This window comes from Amblyomma mixtum, chromosome 3 (genome assembly GCF_055824585.1).
Source record: "Amblyomma mixtum isolate Tamu chromosome 3, ASM5582458v1, whole genome shotgun sequence".
NCBI lineage: Eukaryota > Metazoa > Arthropoda > Arachnida > Ixodida > Ixodidae > Amblyomma > Amblyomma mixtum.
The window spans coordinates 241220069-241241754 of NC_143014.1; the positions used below are offsets into that span (position 1 = coordinate 241220069).

The 21686-nt window shown below is 46.7% G+C and overlaps 1 long non-coding RNA gene across 1 annotated transcript; it reads right to left on the reverse strand.

Moving 5' to 3' along the window:
• Window positions 1-992: 992 nt before the first annotated feature.
• On the reverse strand, window positions 993-11422 carry LOC149354170 (uncharacterized). Its single transcript, XR_016291198.1, has 2 exons — window positions 11159-11422; window positions 993-9207 (listed from the first exon to the last, which is right to left on the reverse strand). It is a non-coding gene; the product is annotated as an uncharacterized LOC149354170 (long non-coding RNA).
• Between the last annotated feature and the right edge of the window lie 10264 nt (window positions 11423-21686).

Genomic DNA, 21686 nt, shown 5'->3' on the forward strand with positions numbered 1-21686 from the left:
AGTCCACGCACAGAGCAGTGGGTAAGCAGAGACGCGCGCTGGAAGGCATGCGTTACTCGCTCGGAAGGAGGTGTCACGGTGGCATGGAGGAGCTCCTTCTAGATTTGATGTGCGTCCACATGCACAACAGTTTTAACATTCATACCAAGCCACACTTGATGTTAAAAACCTGCTAAGCACTGAATAATAAGCCACACAGGCTCAGCAGCGAGTTAACCAAGGAGGCTGTCAGGAATTCCTGTCAGTAGATTTGCACACTGTCATAACAAGGCACTGGTGTTTCTGTGTCCCCATGATAGGGACCTGCTGTACATAATAATGCATCTGCATCCAATGTACTTCTCTTGATATTATTTCCTACGCTAGTCTCACTTTCGTAGTTTACTTCTCCCTAAGGATTAGTGGGCAACTGCAACAAGTGTGGCAATGTTCGAGTTGTGCCCGAGAATAAAATGGTAAGTTTGGGGAAAATATGATACAGAAGCCATGTGGCATTACTCACAAGCATGTGTTAAGGCTTGCTCTACAGTGGCTTACATCAAATGGAAAACTTAACCACACACAGAGACAAGGTTATTAACATAGCTATTGGCTGCTACATACCCACATAGTCTGCACCACCACTGGAGCTGCGCTTACCTTAAGCCTTCACTTCGAGTTGACGTACACAAGATTATTTTCTTGAATTTTCAGTTTTTATAGTAGTGTTCTGCTGCCTCGACCAAAGTACCATTATAATAAGCTTGTACTGAGAAGGAATTATGTTGTATTTTCATGAGTAAGCATATTCACACAGACACTATGCATGGAATATTTTTAATATAAACCACAGAAGAATTACACACCAGTTTTCACTTATACGGCTGTGCCAAACACATCAAAGCCCTCTCCTAGTTTTAAGCAGGGAGGGAACAGTACAGTTAAGTGTCAGTGATACCATTTGCATCAAACAGCACAGTTTGATAAATAAATAAATGAGACTAGTGTTCACACTAAGTGCAAAGTTGTATTTATTTTTGAAAAAATTACACTGCTGTCTTATGGCACTCTTATCTCAACCATTCCAACCACTACTTCACAGCAGTCACACACATTCACTTGCAAAACGTTATCACACTTATTTGAGCCCAGTGTAGAGAATGCATACCAATCTCCGCCAACAGTACCCACACAACACTGGTGAACATCGTAGCACAGTGAAACCTCAGTTGAACTAATTACAGAGCACCAATACAAAAACATTGTTGATGTGAATCCGTGCAGAGCTACAGAATACAAACAGCGACCAGATTGAAAGCAAATATCTAAAATATCTAAATGAGATAAGAAATTTGAGGGGCATTAAAGTGACATCAGGTTTCATACAGCCACATGAAGTCTTCTTGACAGCATAAGTCATTCTGAAGTTATGAAGCCAAACTACAGCCTACCAGATACAACGTGTGATGGACATGAGGTTCCAGAAAATGTTTAACTGATAAATTGGCATTCATTCCGGTGGTATTTCACTGTATGCTGTACAGGTTTAACTCATACGCGGAGCGTGGCCCTAGTTTACAATTTGCGTATATTCGGGTAAATGTATGCAGTATTTACCAATGTGGATGCACACTGTGTTAAGCTGCAGGATGGTGACTGAAAAATTAATAGTTTATGAACTACCTGTGTGAAAGCCAACATCAATTAGGGATGCCAAATACCTTACTTCCTTAAGGAACTGTGACATGACTTGTACCATGTACGTTTCGTCAATCAAGGTTTTCAATGCCTGGAATGGAGTGGCCTCAAAATGTACACTATTATAGCAAAGGTATTGACTGCAGAAGATGAGGGGCCTCTTTCATATGGTGCCATTCAAGGTAACTATTAAAGAAATTTTGCAGCTTCATTGGGCATATGGTCTCCAAACCATCTCTTGCCCTCCACACCACCTCCATGACAAACGGCTGACGCCATCAGGAGAGCACCCCAAGAGAACTGAAGTGATACCTATCCTGCACATCTCAAGACCTTGGCTCTATTTCTTGCCATTTTTCTATGAAACAGATACACTGTTATCTTTCGTGGTTGAAGAAGCCACAGCTAGGGTGCAGATAGATTCACTTCTTTAGATCTGAGTAAGGAATAGATACGAGGTCTGTTAGAAAAGTATCCGACCTTTGGCCGAAGAAAAAAAAAATGGCATAACTGGAGCGTTGCAAACCTAACTACCTTCAAAGTAGTCTCCGTGGGACTCAACACACTTCTCCCAGATGTGCTGCCACTGTTGGAAGCATTCCGAAAAGGCCTTTTTCGGAATGGAGTTTAGCTCAGCTGTCGTTGCAGCCATAATGTCCTCTCTTGTCTGAAATCGCGCTCCTTTCAATGGCCTCTTGGTTTTGGGAAACAACCAGAAGTCGCAGGGGGCCACCATATCAAGAGAGTAAGAAGCCTGTTGAACTACAGGGGTCTGGTTTTTCACCAAAAAAGTCTTAATCAAGTGCGAAGAATGTTCAGGAGCATTGTCGAGATGGATGCGCCAATTTCCTGTTGACCACAACTCCGGTCTCTTGCGCCGCACAGCATCACGTAGGCGACGGAGGACATCCCTGTTTGAGTCTTTGGTCATTGTTTGACCCTGGGGCGTGCGTACTCGTGGTTTGCCACACAGCGAGCGTCCAAGAAAGCAGTCAGCATCACTTTGACGTTGCTGAGCATTTGGCAGGCCTTCTTTGGTCTTGGGGACGTGGAATGCTTCTGCTGTGACGACTGGGATTTGGTTTCCGGGTCGTACCCGTACACCCAAGACTCGTCACCAGTGGTTATGGTGTTGATGAAGTCGGGGTCACTGTTTATGGAATCCAGCGTGCCCTGCGAGACTTCAACACAAAGCTGCTTTTGCTCCACCGTGAGCAGTTTCGGCGCGAATTTTGCCGCAACTCTCTTCATGGCCAAATCTTCGGTGATAATGGAATGTAAAGAAAAACTGCTGATGTCCACCTCTTCCGCAATTTCTCGGATAGTCACACGACGATCCCTCATCACCACAGCGTTTACTTCGGCAATGACCTGGCCATTTCGGCATGTTGATGGCCGACCGGAGCGTGGCTCGCTCTCCACCGATGTGCGGCCATCTTTAAACCAGTTGTACTATTGCTTAATTTGTTTGCTGCTCTAAGCATCATCACCGAAAACCGTCTAAATATTCCGAATGGTTTCCACTTGGCTGTCGCCCGTTTCTGGCAAAATTTGATGCATTAGCGCTGCTCCTGTCGCACCGCCATTTTGCTTGCACTAAAAAACCGACGAGAGCACTGCGCACTACCTCACTCAAACGCTGCCTCCCAGCGACTGACGCTATCGGCAGGCGGGAAAAAATTCGTGAATGCGCACGACAGTTCAAGGTCTGCTGGTGCAAGCGCGCTTGTTTCATATCCATCAGGTATTCGCAAAAAAAAATAAGGTCGGATACTTTTCTAAGAGACCTCGTAGATGCGTGATGTGAATTTTGAAGGAAGAATATTTGCACAAACAAAAAATCTATAAGCAGTACTTGCAGTGAAGAGGCCCTTTAGGTATCTGAGCCACTTTACAGAATGTTACATGTCACAAATTCGATTTGCCTCTGGCCACTTTGTGTGCTATATATTTCATACACATGCCTCAAGATATCTTCCAGTCTTCTATATATGCTATTTAGCTTCCTCTAGCAAAGTAGTCGGGCATGAATGACAGGCATTTTCAGCTGCACTGTCAAAAAAAAGTCACAATCAGAACATTGAAAATTGTTACCTGCAAACGAAAGAGCACTACGGTTTGCAAAAATTGCATAAAAAAAACTTGTGGCTGAAGAAAACCTCGGCAAAGAATCAAGGCATATAACCTCTCTGCTTTCATGGCTAATAAAAATTAAAAATGCATTACACACCCAAAAACTCCATGAAGAGGTAGGCAAGTGGATTCGGTGAAAAAATTTGGTTTGGTGAACAAACGCTTACGTTAATTGATTATTGCAAGAACCATAACAGTGTGGAACCAACTGTCTTGTAACCAAATGCGTTGTACTAATGATCTTTTTTCCACGTTGCAACCCGTCCCTGCTTACACACAATTAGGAAAAGAGGGGTATCTATGAATAAAGACTTTTTGTAATTTCATCACCAAAATTATGTGAAGTTTCAGAAAAGAAAAACAACATACTATGCCCCCATAGGTCCCCCACAAAACAGACAATAGACTTATGCTTCTCTAAGCTTCTGTCAACATACAGGGTCTGTTCTGAAAGTAGTAGGACTGTTTTTTTTCTGGGCGAACGGGCAGACGAGAGGTGGTTTGCGCGTGCAGGATCGTTGAAGGGGAATATTGGGAATGCTGGGGAAAATCGGCAGTCGGCTCTCGGCCGTTGAAGAGAGCAGGTGGCTTGTACTGTGAACCCCTGTCGAAACGTCTCGTCACGCAGAATCACAGAGCATTTACTGGATCAGCGATGCACGACCAAATTTTGTGTAAATCTTTGTAAAATGGGCAAAGAGACTCACGACATGATTAAGGAGGCCTACGGTGACGCTTCCATAGGTAGATCAGGTGTTTTTTGAGTGGAACAAGCGGTTCCGAGAAGGTCAGGAAAGAGTGGAAGATGTCGACTGCTCCGGACGCCCTTCGACCAGCAAGACCAAAGAAAATGTGTAGCGAGTGAAACATTTACTGAACAGTGATCGTAGGATGAGTTTCAGAATGATTGCTGATGACATGAGCATTCCTCAAACCCAAGTTTTTTAGATTGTGACAGAAAACTTAGCCATGCAGAAAGTGTTCCCGAAGTTGGTGCCGGGAGTGTTGTCAGAGGAGCAAAAGGCAACCGGAAAGCGATCTGCCAGGATCTTCTTCATCATGTGAATGAGGACCCCGATTTTTTGCCCAGCACAAGGCGGCAACGCTGCCTGAGGCCGCCTACAGCCCCGACTTGGCCCCGCCAGACTTTTTTCTATTCCGGAGAATAAAATCGACGCTCAAGGGGAAACATCACGGATCGGTAGAGGCGGTTCAACAGGCCGTGACGAAGGAGCTAAACAGCACTCCGGTTCAGGGATTCCTGGCGGCGCACGAAAACTCCAAAACTCATTGGCAGCAGCGTGTAGGTGTGGAAGGGTGCTACTTTGAAAAATTCTAATCATTTGTACTATTCTCTTGAAGAAATTTTGTAAAAAAAAATGCGTCCTAGTACTTTCAGAACAGACCCTGTATATTTCGATGTATGTCGTTCGAGTCACATGTGAGCATCCGTTTACTGGCGGGCTGCTTAGCAGAATGCATGCGTGAGAGTTTCTGAGGCCCTCGATTGGGAACATGTATATGGTGTCCGATAGCTGGGAAGGATATATAAAGAAAAAGAAAAGGCTACGTAGAACATGGACTTTTCTCGAGTGTCCCCTATTACATTCGCGTTGTCGCCTCCACATTGTCAACTTTCTCTGAAGGGTAGCCATTTCGGCTTGAGCATTAACACAGGCAAACTCACAATATCGAGAGAGGTAACTGACACAACTGATCACACAAAAATTTTGTCACACTCATCATCATCAGCCTGACTACGACCACTGCAGGGCAAAGGCCTCTCCCATGGCACTCCAATTAACCTTATCCTCTGCCAGCTGTGGCCACCATATCCCTGCAAACTTCTTAATCTCATCTGGCTACCTAACTTGGTGCTGCTGCCTGCTATGGTTGCCTGCAGAAGCCTATTTCTTCCTCTTGATTTAGACTAGGATGTCTTTAAATCACGTTTATGGTGAACGCTCTATCCAAGCACAAGGCCTAATCACTTTGAAAGCATGTATATCATTGTGGGAACGTGTTGCACACATTCATGTCCTGATTTATTCCGCTGGCCCTTCCCTCCAGATAGCCGCATACTCTCAACTGAAAACACAACAGGCCGTCGCCTCGACGTGTCCATTGCTAATTGCCACCAAAAAGTTAGTGGCAACAAACGCGGCACATAAAAACACAACTGGAGTCACCCCTTACAAAAATTGCTTTAGCGATTCCTTAGAACAATCTTTCAAATTTAATCATTAGAATGTAATGTGTATCTTTTATATCTGAGTAGAATTTTATCCAAAGTTTCAATACCTAATTGGTCATCGTGGTGTTATAGGAACACGGCTAACCTCCTTTGAAAGAAATACTGTAATGACTTGATTTAGAGCCTCCTTGAGCGTATGTTTAGAAACCCTTTTCAGTGTACTCGTTTCATTCTGAATCTGTGTAGAATCTGTGTAGAATTTCGGTAAAATGTTTCAATAACTAACAGGTCACCATATTGTTATACAAGCATGGCTGATGTCCTTTAAAAGAAACTCTAACAACTCACTTTTCAAACTAGTAAAAGTATTTCTTAGGAATCCATTTAAAAGCATTCATTTCACTGAATATGACACTTTTTACCAAATAATATTTGAGTAATGAGTTCCAGTAACTAACTGGCCACCACATTCCTACAGAAGCTTAGCTAATGGCTTTGAAGAGACACACTGTAAGACTCTAGAACGTTCCTCGGGAGTTATTTATGAATCCTTTTTCACACTTTTTTTGTTGCAGAGTGCTTCTTTTGAATCTGCAAGGAATTCTGCAAGGCATTTGGTCACTGCATTGCTCTGGAATGGGATTACACATTGATCTCTGTTTCCTGGTGGGAAGAAAAAGAGCCTGTACATACACGATGTAACCACTGTTATTGCTGCAAGCATGCAAATTATACGGAGCTACAGCACTCCACATGACGTGAACTATATTTCACTTAGCAACTTGTACAGAAGCTTATGGAAATCAATGTTTACAGCTCCTGGTGAGCCTTAGTAATTTGCAGCAATTATGATAAAATAACTGAGAGGACGCATGGCATATAAGCAGTACCAGCACATTTTATTTTGAGACAACCAGGTAACTTAGATTAAAATTATTTTCTCCACCACTGTGCTACAAAGAGCAGATTTTAAAGGGAGCATGTTTTGGTGAAAAAGCAGCGGCATACCAACTGAAAACAAATACCCTTTCGGCTTGGATACCACTTAGAATGAGCCTACCTTAATTTTTATTCATTTATGCCCTACATCACGTGCAAAATCCTAGTCAGAGCCACAGCGAAAGGTTTATGGGGATTAAAAGTCCCAAAGCGACTGAGGCTATGAGGGACGCCGTAGTGAAGGGCTCCGGAAATTGACCCCCTGTGCTTCTTCAATCTGCACGACCTCGCACAGCACATGGGCCTCTAGAATTTCACCTCCATCGAAATTCGACTGCTGCGGCCCGGGTCGAATGTCTTTTGGGTCAGCAGCCGAGCGCCGTAACCACTGAGCCACCGCGGTGGCGCGCCACAGCAAAAGGCTAGCTGCAAGTTAATTCTGTGAGAATTATAGTTAGAAAGCACTGTGTACCCTTATGCAGCATTCTGAAAGGATAACATTTACAGCTATTCAAGCATTGTGAGCACAATATAAAGAAGTGAACATGATGAAGGGGTCAAAATTGTTTTAACGAGCACAAGCAAGCTCTGCTGTTCAGTATTAAACTGCCTCTTATTAAAAGAGTAAAGACACCTAATTTTGGTGGAATGTTTTCTTCTCTACAATGATGTGGAAGACACTACTGGGCATGGATCACTGGTTGGTATTCACCTAAGCCCGATAAATAAATTATAATTGAATTTTTCTGTCTTGCTGCTTCGTTTCAACAGCCAAACAACGAATGTAACGTTAAAGTGTGCTCAGAGGTCAAATGAAAAAAAACAGCACTACATTTGTTGTCATTCCGGCTGTTGAGACCGGCTGGCTAAGGCATTGCAGTGATTATACCGCAGTTTGTCTCATGTGACCTATAAGCACACATTGATGTCACAGGCATCGTTCAGAAGTTGAAACAAACAGTGAGAGAAATAAATTCGATAAAATGATTCAGTGGTCGTACCAGAATACCATATGATAGTCCATGTATAATAATGCCTTATGCATAATTACAAAGCAGAAAATGCTCACCCAAAATTAAGGTGTCTATACTTTTTTAAGCAGAATAAATTATTAATTAGAGCAAAAGAAAAAGTGCAACAATCATTTCTACTCTACATGACTAAAAATCGTCTCAGGAGAATTCAAATTTCAAGGAGTACTTAATGTCTGATACTGAGCAATAATAAGCCAGATAACCATCATGCATATTACTCAACAGTAAAAGGGTGCGCCTTGTTTGGCATTTCAATTATGCCTTGTTTCACTACCCGCTATTAACCACAAAAAAGCTGTACATAAAATCCCTGACTGTGCACAACAAAATGCATGATTCTTTTCTTATGTACCCATCACTTGACTTTTCCTGCATGGCTTTACATGTACAACTTTGTCTAACCATAGGGAATAGAGGGCAGCCAGAATAGGACGTTTTACAGTCAGCAGTTCGATAGTCCTTGTTAGGTGACGACAGAAGCTGTTTATGTATCTTCTACAGCCCCCTTTTTTCAGTGAAGTGCTGCTGTCACCAGGCAACTAATATTATACCTGTGCACATGCTTTCCCACACTACGTTTAAGTGCTGCCTGGATTGAAAATGGCTAGCTTGCTTCCAACATCTGAGGTCATCAGAAGCAGGCTGCCAAATGCACTGCTCAAGAAAGGTATGATATGCTGTGGGCATCATGTGAAATAAAAGAAAAATGTGAACAAAAAGAATACAGTTTAGAGGAGAAACAAAACAAATATTTCAAAAACCAATCTCTTTGATGTGCATTTCATTCCTTTGTAGTAAATCATAAGGATGATAAGTGTGCAGGGATATTAAAATAGAACTCAAAGCACACATTTTAAATATGCATATGCCCAATATGTGGCCTTCCTTTCTAACCACGATACAGCAGACATATTTAGCTTGTATTTGATATCTTTTAAATGAGTGCATGATTTTTAAAATAAATATTGGTCATAAGGAGGCAGTTATTAATTCATATCGGCCCTTCCAGCCAAGCTTTGGATGTGATCTTCATTGTGTGCAAACCACAGTACAATCATTCAATTGCATAGATCTCAGTATTTTCTTTCATAAAATGCTCTGATGACTTGCAGTAAGCCAATGATGTGACCTGGCTGGTAGCATATTAGGTGCATCATTGTTGTCTGTGCAGAGACGAGGAGGTATCAGGTAGGCACCACCGAGGCTTGCCAGTCTAAAGTACCCAGACATCTGCATATAGGCCAAAGAAAGAACGGTCAGTGAGGCCTAGTACACAACTGCTTTCACACTAATGCAAACAGAAGCAGCAATCATATGAGTATCTCCAAGCAGTAGCACTCTGGCCATCTAGGTTTGCAAAGAGTGCAAACAGCACAACACAGAAAATATTATTTCAAAGTAAATGAAATGTTCCTTTACAAAAGAACTGTAAACACCATCCAGCTCTGACTACTACCTCTGCCATATTGGAATATTTCATTACAATGAATAATAACTATTACATTTGCCTGTAACACTATTCTTCTAATGCATAACAATATTTATTGCCACTATAATGCAGCGACATTCACAACCGCTTGTTTTTAAAAACTAATTCACCTTCTGTTTTAGAAATCTAATTCACCTTCTGTGTCTTACGAGTGACTGGTTAATTGCAGTAAGAAAATTAGGCGCAGTGAAAACTGTGAGAACAGCTGTGAACCAACCTGAAAAGCTCACAGGCAGCACAAAGCGTCTACATCTGGGTTTCTCCTCAAACACAGTAATTGCAGTCACTAAGCATCTGACAAGATGGTGACACCGAACAACCCCCCTTGGAGAGAACTTCATGGATTCTGATCCTGCTACAGTTAGAAAACTTTTCATTTTCCTGCTCCACTGATGCTGTGTTGACACTGCTGAAACAGTTGTAGAAAGACAGAATGTGTATTAACAATGTCACATAACTATTTTAAACCGCTAGCCAATATAATCCTTCGCATCCATTTAAATGACTTCCTTCTGTTACAGACACACATTAGAACCCCACAATCTCAAGCTCTGGTAGGGAGACCAATAAAACTATGTTCCAGTTGCTGCAGAAAAGCAATGATAATATAGCCAGGCAAATGAACCCGTGCCAAAACCACAGACATGACAAAACGTAATGTAAAACAGTAATCTTTGTACAGCATGACACTATAGCGAGTGGAAGCTCCAACTACACATCTCTGCGAAACCCAAGTCTCAGCACTTCTCTCATTGAAGAGCTCTGGCAAAACTGCATTTGTCACCATTGCACGCATAGAGTATTTAGAAATAAAAATATTTAAAACCACAGTCAAAAACATTACATGCAGTTTGCGATGGTGCAGTCCAAAGTGCGCAATTACAAAAATGAAAGAATTCGCAGCGCAGTGCAGCGACATGCTGGAAGGTGTAAGTGTGTTACCATTTTTTTTCTTAGTAAAGATTCATACTGCACCAGTTCAAAGTATGCTTGAAATGTCACAAAAAAACAATTAATCAAAGCCAGTGCACACAAAATGCTTAAAATTCTCTATGAGCGAACAACGCCGGAGAGTGATCAGCAAAAGTTATTTGTGAAGCGAAACTCATCAGCAACATTTCTTGTGCATGCTAAGTGCGCACCCCAGCAGTTGGAGCTACATCATCACGCTACTTCCACGCACTGAACGATTGCGTACTGTGCCCATTTGTAACGTGGAATCGGCAGACCATGTTTTGTTCAGCTTGGAATTATACCTCGCACGCACGCACGCACGCGCGCGCGCACACACACACAAACGCGCGCGCGCACGCACGCACGGACACGCATACACACACAAACACCGCCACTGAGGAGCATACGTCGTTCCAATACACAGTGCTTTCCGCGCGTTGGTCCCATTCATCGCAATAATGAGCCCAACGATACCATGCGATTAAAAACAAGCAACTGTACTTCATATCAGAACTGCTTCGCTGCGGAGAGGGAGTTATGGGCGCGAAGCGACGGTTTCCGTGGTTGCGTGAAAAGCCTGCGGTCACGTGAAAACAGCGCACTCGCGGAAGCCGTTGCGCCGAACTTGAACTTCCACTGTACTCCGAAGAAGTTGTCACACAACACTCAGCACCATTTCCAGCACTTCACGCACCCCACCACAACGCTCTGGAAGATCATTTCAAGGACTTTACTCACATTCGTAAGCAATCACAACATGTCATTCTTTCTTCCATGTTGATGCCGGCGTTGTCACGGCGTGGTGCAAGGCGCAGTACGACGTCCAATATCTTCAGAAGGTCTCTAGAAGCGCGCAGGTCGCACACCAATTTTGTGGCATGTTCGAAGAACCACAGCACGAAAAGGTCACGCAAGGCGCAATACAAAAAACTACGCCCGAACGCAACCCGCGACAAAAAAAAAACCTTGGCGCCGAAGCTGGCGACTTGAGGATTGGACTGGGTTGGCTTTGGCAGGATTTTTTTTTTGCCGCGGCTTGAGGCGGGAATTTCGTTTTCCTTGGGAGCTGGTCATTCTGGGGTGCGAACATTCCCTTTCCACATCAGGACACATAATTAGGAGCAGTGATGGCACTTCCTACAAACATGGTCATAGTACGCATCTCTGTCCTTCGAGAAGACAACGTCTGGTTCAGCGTCCTTGAGTCAGGGGCCGACTCTCATACAGTGCGGTAGGCGTCCGCAGGCAGTGCTCACACATCTGCTCGGACTAGAAAAGGCACCGTTGCTCCTAAGGACTAAATCCTCGAGGTGAGGCCATGCCGACATGGTACAGGAACTTTCGCCATACAGTAAAGTTGACTTGTAGGCCTTGCAACTGGTGTGTCACGAAATCTGGTCAGCGCTTAAAATATGAATATTGAATCGAGCAAACAATATTTATTAATTTATGTATACAGATGCTTGCGAGGACAAGAAACACGTTACGAACATAATGGGCCTCTTTCCTCTGGCGGCCGCCAGTCTCAACTACAGATTTGCTCTGCGGGAAAGAAATACGCCGGTGTGCGGCCATTATAAAACCCTCCACAATAGCTTCGTGGGCTTGCTTTAGGGAATTGTCAAGAGGAGTGTTGGCATCGCATGTGTCCACAGATGTGGTTGACCAGCTTGACGAGCCTGTGGACATGCCATTCACGCAGTAATTTGGCAGCGCTGTACTTATTGCACTTAATCGACTTCAGAACGAGACTCCATGTTCTCGATTCAGGCCGGGGCCCGCTGGGATGACGTGGGAATTTCTGTAGGAACGACCCTTAATTTGCAAAACTCTCGAAGCCAACTTCTCTTTACAGAGGAAGGGTCTTTACCATTCAGGCCAAACTTGTTTTGGGGGACAGAAATGGGGTGTAGCACTGGACAAATGTATTGTCAGAAACACGTCGCGCGCCTTTCGTGCAAAGGGATAGGCGCAGCTTTGCCAAGCCATTTCTTTGCAGCTGAAATGCGCTACCCCCTCGCAGCAGTCGAGACGGAAGGCTGTAACGCAGCTTTGCCAATCCTCAGTGCTGCACCGAACTCCTGCCTCTAGCGGGCCGCAACACCATGGTAAATGTGGTTTTGCTATGCAGGAAATGTGACTTACGAAGTTTAGGAAAGACTCTGGTAATACTGCATCGAATTACTGTCCCACAGTGCGTCGTGTGCTTGGTCGACAAACAGTGCTCGTGGTAGAACACGTGAACAGCGCTTATGTTATACACAGGACGTTACGGGAAGAAGCCTAGACCCCGTTTTTCGCCAAAAGAAAAATAAGAAATAATTGATGCAGACTCAAATCAACAAGAACTCGAAAAATGGTGAATGTAATAACATCGGCGATAAACAAGGCTGTTCCTATTCGTGCTCATATTGAGAGTTGCTGATATTTTGTCCTTCATTGAGGAAGAAGTTGGCAGTGGCCAGGATATACATAGCGGGAGGTAAAGCCAAAGGGATTGTTCGTGAAGTCGGCTTCGAATGTCCGAGTCGCACTTGCACTTTCACTCAGTCTAATCACGTGATCGGTTACACGGCGGGCCTTCATGTTGTCCTCCATCGTCGCATCGCGTTCCAGTGAGGCCAGGGCACGCCGCTTCGCGTCCCGACACCGTGTCTTGGCCAGGCGTTCCTATCTCTGCTCCGGCGTGTCCGCCTCTCACTTGGCCTTGCGCCGTTCGTTCTTATATGTGTGGTTCTTATGAATGGGAAATAATTGTGTGCAGCATGTCGAACTGTCTCTCTTGCTTGAGATCACCTTCGCTGCGCTGCACAAGGGGAAGGGGAGGAAAAGAGAGAAGGTCGGGATAATCAGAAGGGCACTGGGAAAGCACAAACAGCGGGGGCGCCATCTCACAAAGCCACAAAGGCGGGTCGGCGGGTCGCGTGTGAGTCGTTGTGGGGGAAACGAAGCCAGTGAGCAGGAGGGGACGCTGCATTGTCTTAGAAGCGTCTGTGCAGGCCCACTTTGTCGATGAAACTGACAAGAGCTGACAGTGCACTTTGGGCTTTTCGGAGGGGGCCTTGTGGGAAGGTCAGGGCACCGACACTGTCCGATGGGAGACCAGGCTTGCGGTATTCGGAGCACATCTCCGCACGCCCCGTCGCGTGAGCAGGGCACAGGCACAGCCGGTGTTCGACAGTTTTGTCGCCGCCGTTCCGCGCAGAGAGACTCGCCCTCTCCGGTGAGGGGTTGGCGGCGTTCCGCCGTCCACACGCATCCAATTCGAAGCCGCAGGAGGACGGAAAGGGCTGCGTTCCCGAACGCGTGGAGTGGGAGAGGACAAGGCATCCTTCGCGATGCGACGCGTGCGTCCGGGTGGGAGAGGCTTGCATTGTAGCGGATGATGTGGCGAGCCACATCGAAGGCCTAAATAGCGTCCGAATTTGGGGCAGAGGAGTTGGAATGAGCAGCTTTGGCCAGTCTGTCAGCAGACTCGTTCCCAGGCACTCCCACGTGTGACGGTATCCATCGAAGAATAAGATGACAGCCTCGGGCGCAAGTAGCAGACAGTTTCTGATGAAGCCATTGCACACAGGTTGCGTTCCGGGTGTTGCAGTTGCATGAGAGCGACGCGTGAGTCGGTCAACATTGCCACCCGCGTCAGTTGAGGTGCTCAGCAATGATGTCCGCGGCGAGATGAAGGGGAGCGATTTCGGCTGTCGTTGAAGGAGCTAGAATTCACTCCCGAAGTTACTCCTTCAAAGACGCTGTTTTACTTTATCAATCTGGCCACGGTCTTTCTCCCCGCTCGTGTAAAGGTCTCTCAAAGGCGGAGCAGCGGCTTTTGCTTCGCCTGTATACAAATACTTTGCTGTGCCCGCAGCTCTCAAGCACCCTTCTTTCTCTGGCAGCTGTCCGCATTGGGCGGAGAAGTCTTCGGACATTTACCACATGGTGTGGCCTGCCCCTCCAACCCTGGTATCGCCCCTCACCTCAACCCAACCCGGGAGGAGTGCGAGGCGACCTTGCTCGGCTGCTCTGACCTGCAGACCCAACGGGCCCTGGTCGCGCGAGCCCGGGCGGCGGCCGACGCCATGGGGGTCCCGAACTAGGGACCTCCACCTATAGTACTTGTAAGGGTTGTCCCCCTTTGGGGCAGCTCATGCATAACCTACTGAAGTGTATCTGTACATAAATGTTTTCCACCACCACCAGGAATGCTGCCGGTGGTCCAAACTTTGTTGTATGCTGCGAACAGAGCTAGTCGTTGCTACGTGTAAATGTTGAACAGCATTTGATACGTGATCCCATCGGCGCCAGGAGCACTGCGGCTGCATCTTCGGCGGCGTTCGAGGGCATTGTTGAGCTCGTGCGGTGGGGGGCAATTTCGACACTGCACAAATCATCAATGATGCGTGCAAATTGGTCAGTGATAGCCGGGACAGGTGAGCTTTGTAGCGCAAGGCTGTACGATGCACCGTTCGGTGTTCAGAAGTGTTCTGCCATGGCTTCGGCCACGGCAGTCACGTCGATGCCACGAGCGATGGCGACGTCCAGGGCAGGACAACGGGAAACAGGGGGGTGTAACATAGCATGAAAAATTTTCCATGCCCGTCCTGGTCTGCGGGTGTCGTTGAGAGTTGGATACAGGTGTGCCCAGTGACAGGCGTTGCATAAAGTCCAATGCTCTGGTTTTTGAGTGCGCGAAGCTCTACGCTGCGCTACTCTTCGTGCCGCTCGCAGGTTGAGGAACTTTGTCTGCGCCGGTGCGCCCGCTGGGACTGTGCAGCGCACGGTGGCCGCACGCGCGCATGAAACGACGTGGGTGAAAATGTCTGTCGTGATGAGCTGCGCAACACGGCACAAACCGCGAAACACATCCCACTTCACAACGTTATATGTGCGAGTTGCTGCACGGACGCTGTATACGAGGACGCTGTTCTCGTATATGAAGGGACGAGAACTATAGGGAAGGTGATCAGAGCCCTGAGTGTCCGGTTCCCACTTCCACTGGTAGGAACACATTCCGGAGACAAGAGTTAAGTCTGTGTTAGCCCACTCTCTACACGCGAGTGGGGCTTCCAGAGTTTATAATGTTTAGTTTGCACTGTCAGCGGCTGCTAGGAGTTGGCGTCCTCGTCGGTCAGTGTTAGCACATCCCCAGGTGGCATTTTGTGCATTGAAGACCCAATATAAGATGGAATCGTTTCCGAGTCGATTTGTGAGCGCGGTGAGAAAACTTGCATCCCTCTGTGTAGCTGGTAGAACGTGTACACTTGACTCTGCGATGTCTCCTCCAGTCTTATCGGTTACAGAGCCTTCCGATGAGGTTACTTCTGATCTAACTATGGCAGAATTGCTAGCCTCCATTGAACGCCTCAAGACTACCACTTCTCCCGGGCACGACGGCATACCAAACTCTTTATTCCGTAACTTGGATGGGTCTGCTTTGCAAACCCTACTGGATATTTTCAACCAAGTGTGGCGTTCTGGTGTCATCCCTGGAGAGTGGAAGCATTCTATTGTGGTCCCAATACCCAAGTCAGGTCAGCCTCCAGTATCTCTTTCGGCCCTTCGTCCAATTTCTCTCACGCCTACCATCTGCAAGCTTTACGAAAGCATTCTCGCCGCACGTTTGTCGTGGTGGCTAGAATCACACGATTGTTACCCAGATTCCCAAATAGGTTTCCGTCCCCAAATTGGAACGGAGGATGGTCTTGCTACTTTGGCTACTGACGTGCTTCACCACTCTCCGCAGAGTCACCTCGTTCGAACGGTGATCGCGACAGACATAACAAAGGCATATGATAACATCCTTCACTCTGCCATTCTTGCCTCCCTTCAAACTCTTGGTCTCCCTCACCGGTTTCTCCTATCCATTCACGCCTTTTTAACAAATCGAACCTTCAGTGTACGGGTCCATGGAAAGCCCTTTGGTAACTTCACTTCCAATAGAGGAGTGCCCCAGGGCTCCGTTCTTGCCCCCACATTATTCAATGTGGCTTCTATTCCTCTTGTTAGAGCCCTAGAAACCATCCCTTCTATCCGTGTGCTTGCGTACGCCGATGACATAACCTTGTGGTGCTGTCACCCAGATGCGTCTATCCATCAGTCGGCCCTCCAACATGCGCTAGATGTCTTGACATCTCGCCTCCCACCTCTGGGTCTAACCCTCTCGCCTACTAAGTCATGTTTCATTCGCATTGGAAACAAAGCCGGCTTACGGAAAGCAGTCCCTTTAAACTTTACAGTAGATAGTTCTCCGATTCCTCAGGTAGAAACTGTTCGTATTATTGGCCTCCTCCTTCATACCTCTGGGACTGGCACCCCTTGGCTGACAGCCACACGTAAATCAGCTCACGCTACTATAGGTCTGATTCGTCGCATAGCTATGCGATCTGGTGGCGCACGTGCTCATACGGCCTGCCAGCTTGTGCGCTCTATCCTTCAGCCACGGATAATATATCAGGCACAATTTCAACGTCTCACCCGCAGACAGTGGGACTCCCTTGAAGCTATCAATCGTGAGGCTATGCGCGCAATAACATTTTTGCCTCGTTTGACACCCATACCCGTGCTTCAGGAGTTCGCCCAAATTAATACTCTCAGTGAACTCATCGACCAGCGGGTGGCAAACAGAGCTCGCAAACAGTCTCTACAACTTCATCGTTTAAAGACGCTCCCTCCGTGGTCGTATTGTCAGCTCACAGACAATCGCCCCACTGTTTCCCCGTCGGTATCAGCCGCGCATCTGCCTGAAGGGTGCATATTGTACACCGATGCGTCACATACTGCAGAGCGGGGAGTTACCGCTGTATATAGTCCCTCCCATTCGCATCTCAACTCTCGTGCGACGTACACCGCAGATACATGTACCCCCCTGGCAATGGAACTTCAAGCCATTTACAATGCCATTGCTTCCCTTCCGCTCGTTCCCACATTCAATGCAGTTCATATTTATACAGACTCCCTCGCCGCCCTTAAACAGCTTAAGGCTGTTCGACGCACATTCCAGATTACACAATCAATTCACCTACTCTGCGCAAAATACCCATGTCCTGTACGCATACACTGGATTCGCGGTCATGCTCACGATCCACATAACATTCAAGCAGATGCTATGACTCACATTGACACATCAGACGACCCGCCACCTTCCCCTCTTCCCCCAGATCCGTTCCTGTCCCATGTCTCCGATTCACAAGCTCTGCGCCAGCGAACACGCGCTCTAATTCCTCCGTGTTCGCACCCTCTCCCCCGTAGTCTAACTCGGCAGGAGGAGGTATCAGTGCGCCGGATTCGGGCAGGGGCGGCCCTGACCCCATCTGTCCGTTTTCGGTGGGGTGATAAATATCTGCCAGCAACTGATAGGTGCCCTCACTGCGGCGCTGCACCGGACATTTGTGATGTGCGGCACCTGTTGTGGACTTGCCCAGCGACGGCCCCTATTAGAAAACGGCTCCTGAGGGAGGTCGGCCTGTGGTGGAACCGCGACGGGGACTATGTGAAGTGGACTATGGACAATCACTTCACCAGCAGCCTATGCGAGTACCTCGCCGAAACTGGTCTACACTCCTTCTTTTAACTTTCTGTAACCTACATTCCGCTCCCCCTTTTCTCAACTTATGCCTCATGGCAGACTTCACGAATAAAAAAAAAAAGACTCTGCGATGTTGGTGTTACGAATGCGCGCTATGAGAACACAGCACTCAACTGCGTCGTTTACAATGTCTTCTACCGGGATGATATCATGCAGGAGCGTGTTTCTCACATATAGGGCTGTGCGAGGTTTTTCCGTCAGGGTGAGTGGGATCACGACACGGGACTGCTTGGCATACCACCAGTGCACACCTCGTTGGGCCGCTGTAGCCAATCAATCCTGGCAGTTTCAGCTCCTCCGCGCGCGCGTAAGTCTCTTGCAATGCAAGTATGTCGCGCTCGAAACGCGGGAGGAGCTGCACCAGTTCAGCGTGACAGCGGCGCAGGGAACGGCAGTTCCAGTGCCTTATGCGCGGCCTGGGAGTTCTCGGCGGCCAGTGGCCAGGCCGCAACCTCAGGAGTCGGACGAGTTGAGATTCTCCAGTCTAGCACCAGTGGCCCGCTGCATTTATACGGCGACGCAGCCTCCTTGCACATGCGCAGTAGCGCCCACCGTGCATGCGCACAGCTGGCGAGGCGGCGGCGGACGTAGTGACGTCACTCGGCTCCTCGCCCATGCGCACAGCTGGCGAAGCGAAGCGGTCGGAGTGGCGGCGAGGCGAGTGGCGAGGCGCACGGCGGCTGCGCGCTGTGTCGTCACTCAGCTCCTCGCTTATGCCCAGGACTGCACCAGTTGGAGGCACGCGAAACGCCGAAACTGTGCCCAATGTAGCTCTCGGTACAAAAATATTAGTTTACTTATATTTGTATGCTTTGTTGATCCCGTTTCCTGAGATTTCACGCGATCGGAACGGCACTGAGGTTGTTTCTTACTCAAGAAAGGAAACGAATATATATGAGCCGCTGAGATCTGCCAAATTTTTTCTCGAGATCAGTGGTTGAGCGGTGGCTTTTGAAAATGTAATGCTATATGCTTGCGTCGAATTATTTCTAGCTTGCTGATGTGCAGTTTGATTTCAAATTTTACCGCGAAGAGAGCAAATTGACATAGTGATGACAGTGAACAGGCTCAATAAAATTTGGCTTATTAAGAAGTCTTACCGAGAGAATTCAATGGATTCTTTTTTGACTGCGAACGGAGCGATTTCATTTAGCGAATGCACGAAACAAGCTTTATAAAACAGAAGCATTATGAAGCCTTACCGAGTCAATTCTACAGAGCTAGTTTTGACTGCGAACGGAGCCAGTTCAAATACACCTCCTTCACCACGCGACGTCACGAATATGCGGTGGCACTGATGTCAGTAGCGACTTTCGCGCGGTAGACGAAACAGGTTCCGCCTGCCCATGCCTACAGGCCGTTGTACGATCGTTTTTGGGCGGATCCGCCAGCGAGCGAACCGCTCGCTTTCGGCCTTCGCTCGGGCGTGGGGCGGAATGGGTGTTGTACGATCATTTTGGAGCTGGCGGACGAGGCGGATGGTTTAAAGCGTTCCGATTGGCGCGCCCGGGATTGCCGTCTGTCCAATAGCATGCTCCTGTTGGCAACCTAGACGGCGCGAAAACGTGGTCATTTTTTTGCTCCTCGGCGACTGGCACTTAGGCTGAACTTCGGCATAGCCATGGCGTGGTTTTTGAAGTTCTTGCTCTTGTACGCGGCTCTCGTCAGCTACCAGATGAGTAGCTCGGCTGTAGAGGTTTTGACTGCTTACATGGGCAACACAAACAGGGTGAACTGGCCATTAGTCGCGCAGTTCGTCGCTGCCGACGCAGTCATTCAGCAGCAGCGTAAGCGTAGGCGCAAGCCTATACGACGTTGCGTAGGGTTCTCTGTGCTGCTGAATGATAGCAGTGATGTCGGGTGAATAGGACTGTTATTATTTTCAACTGGTAACCGTCTGTGCAATCAAACACATGCTTTTAGTGAGTTTCCATTGTTTGCAGAAGCAAACCGACATCCTGAGTGGAGTACTTTAACACAGACGTTGGCTGCCTACCTATAACATAACTGCAAGTAAAAAAATAATGGTGCATTTCATGACAATAGTTTGCTAGATTTGGGGATGGTGACCTTGTGGAACACACATCAAACATCTGAACAAGATGAAATTGCTGTGACTGAAATTTTATGATTCTGGTTCACATACCGCGTACCTCATGTATAGTAGGATAAAACTTCAAAGAAACAGCAGTTGTTAGCACTCGGTCATGGCCCGAGGCATCCTGTATTACTCCACTAACCAATAACAGTAAACAAAATAAGTTGTTCGATGTTTGACTTTATTAATCTATCCAGGTATCAGAATTCTAGAGCTTATCATTTTTTCTTGTAATAAGCTTCTTATGGTAGTATACAATAAAAGTTTTAACAGCGGACTACTTTTTTTGGCGCGGAAGAATTCTGTGCGGCGGTCCAGATGGCAGAGCTTCACTTCAGACTTAAATTGAATCTGACTATAGTGTTCGGTGATAACATGTTCTGACAGCCAAAAACCAAAACTGAACATTGGTTGTTGGCTGAGCTTAGATGCCAATTCAATGCAAACAAAAATATTTGTTGTAGGAATAGATACGCATAGTTAACATGAAACAAAAAGAGACAACCCGCAACAAACACCTCACTGATACTGCCAACTGTCCAAAGCAATATCACGAACAGTGTATGCTGGACTCTCCTACACAAGAGGTGACGTAGAGCAGATGCCTCTGTGTGCTCTTAGATAAAAGGGAATAGTACCGAGGCTTAGTCCATGCTACTGCTTCTGACGTCAAGGTGACCTTGACAAGATTGGTTGTTGCATCTGTAGAGAGGGAATCTGCTGCTGCTGATGTGGACTGCTTGTTCACAGCCTTTAACAATGCTCTGTCATAGCACGTTAAAGAACCCCAGGTGGTCGAAATTTCTGGAGCCCTCCACTACGGCGTCTCTCATAGCCTTAGTCACTTTGGGACGTTAAACCCCATAAACCAAACCAAACCAAACCAAACCAGATCATTTTTGCCCAGCTTGGTTCTTCAGCTGTGGGAAATCCAGCATCACCTGTATATCATTCTTCTTGTGTCCCTGTTCACTCTCGCCGCACTTCAACTCTATCCACATCATAGTATGTGTGGTCAAATGACATCAAACACGCCACTGTCTCTCATTAAAGAAAAGGTGTATGTGTGTATTATGCATGCATGAAAAAATCAGCATATTTTAGCATGTTACCATCAGATATGAATGCATCTATACATGAGGAAATTACAATGTTCCCAACCTTTACTAATATGGAAGATCAGTGTTAACTGCAGGTGTTTACAATATCACAGAAAAATGACGACGCAATAATACTGATTTCTTTTCTGATTTTTTTTCGTCATGTTTTTCACACCATTACGAAAATCGAAATAGAAATACCACTCAGTGGCTTCAAAGCGGATATGGTGCGCATCACTGTACTAAAGTGCACGCTTTTGTTCTGCAGTGACAGTGGGCAGGCCGCTTCCTTTTACCAGTGCTTCCTGAGGTGACACTGCAGTGAACATTGTGCAAACCAGTATGCAGCATAGTAAACAAGTGTCGAAAGTTCTGTTGAGAGCCAATCAATGTTGACATGCACAGAAACAAGGTGGCGTATTGTGCGTATGACCACAAAGCATTCTTAACTGTCCCATGAATTTAAAACAAAGTGGTTGCTCCGTA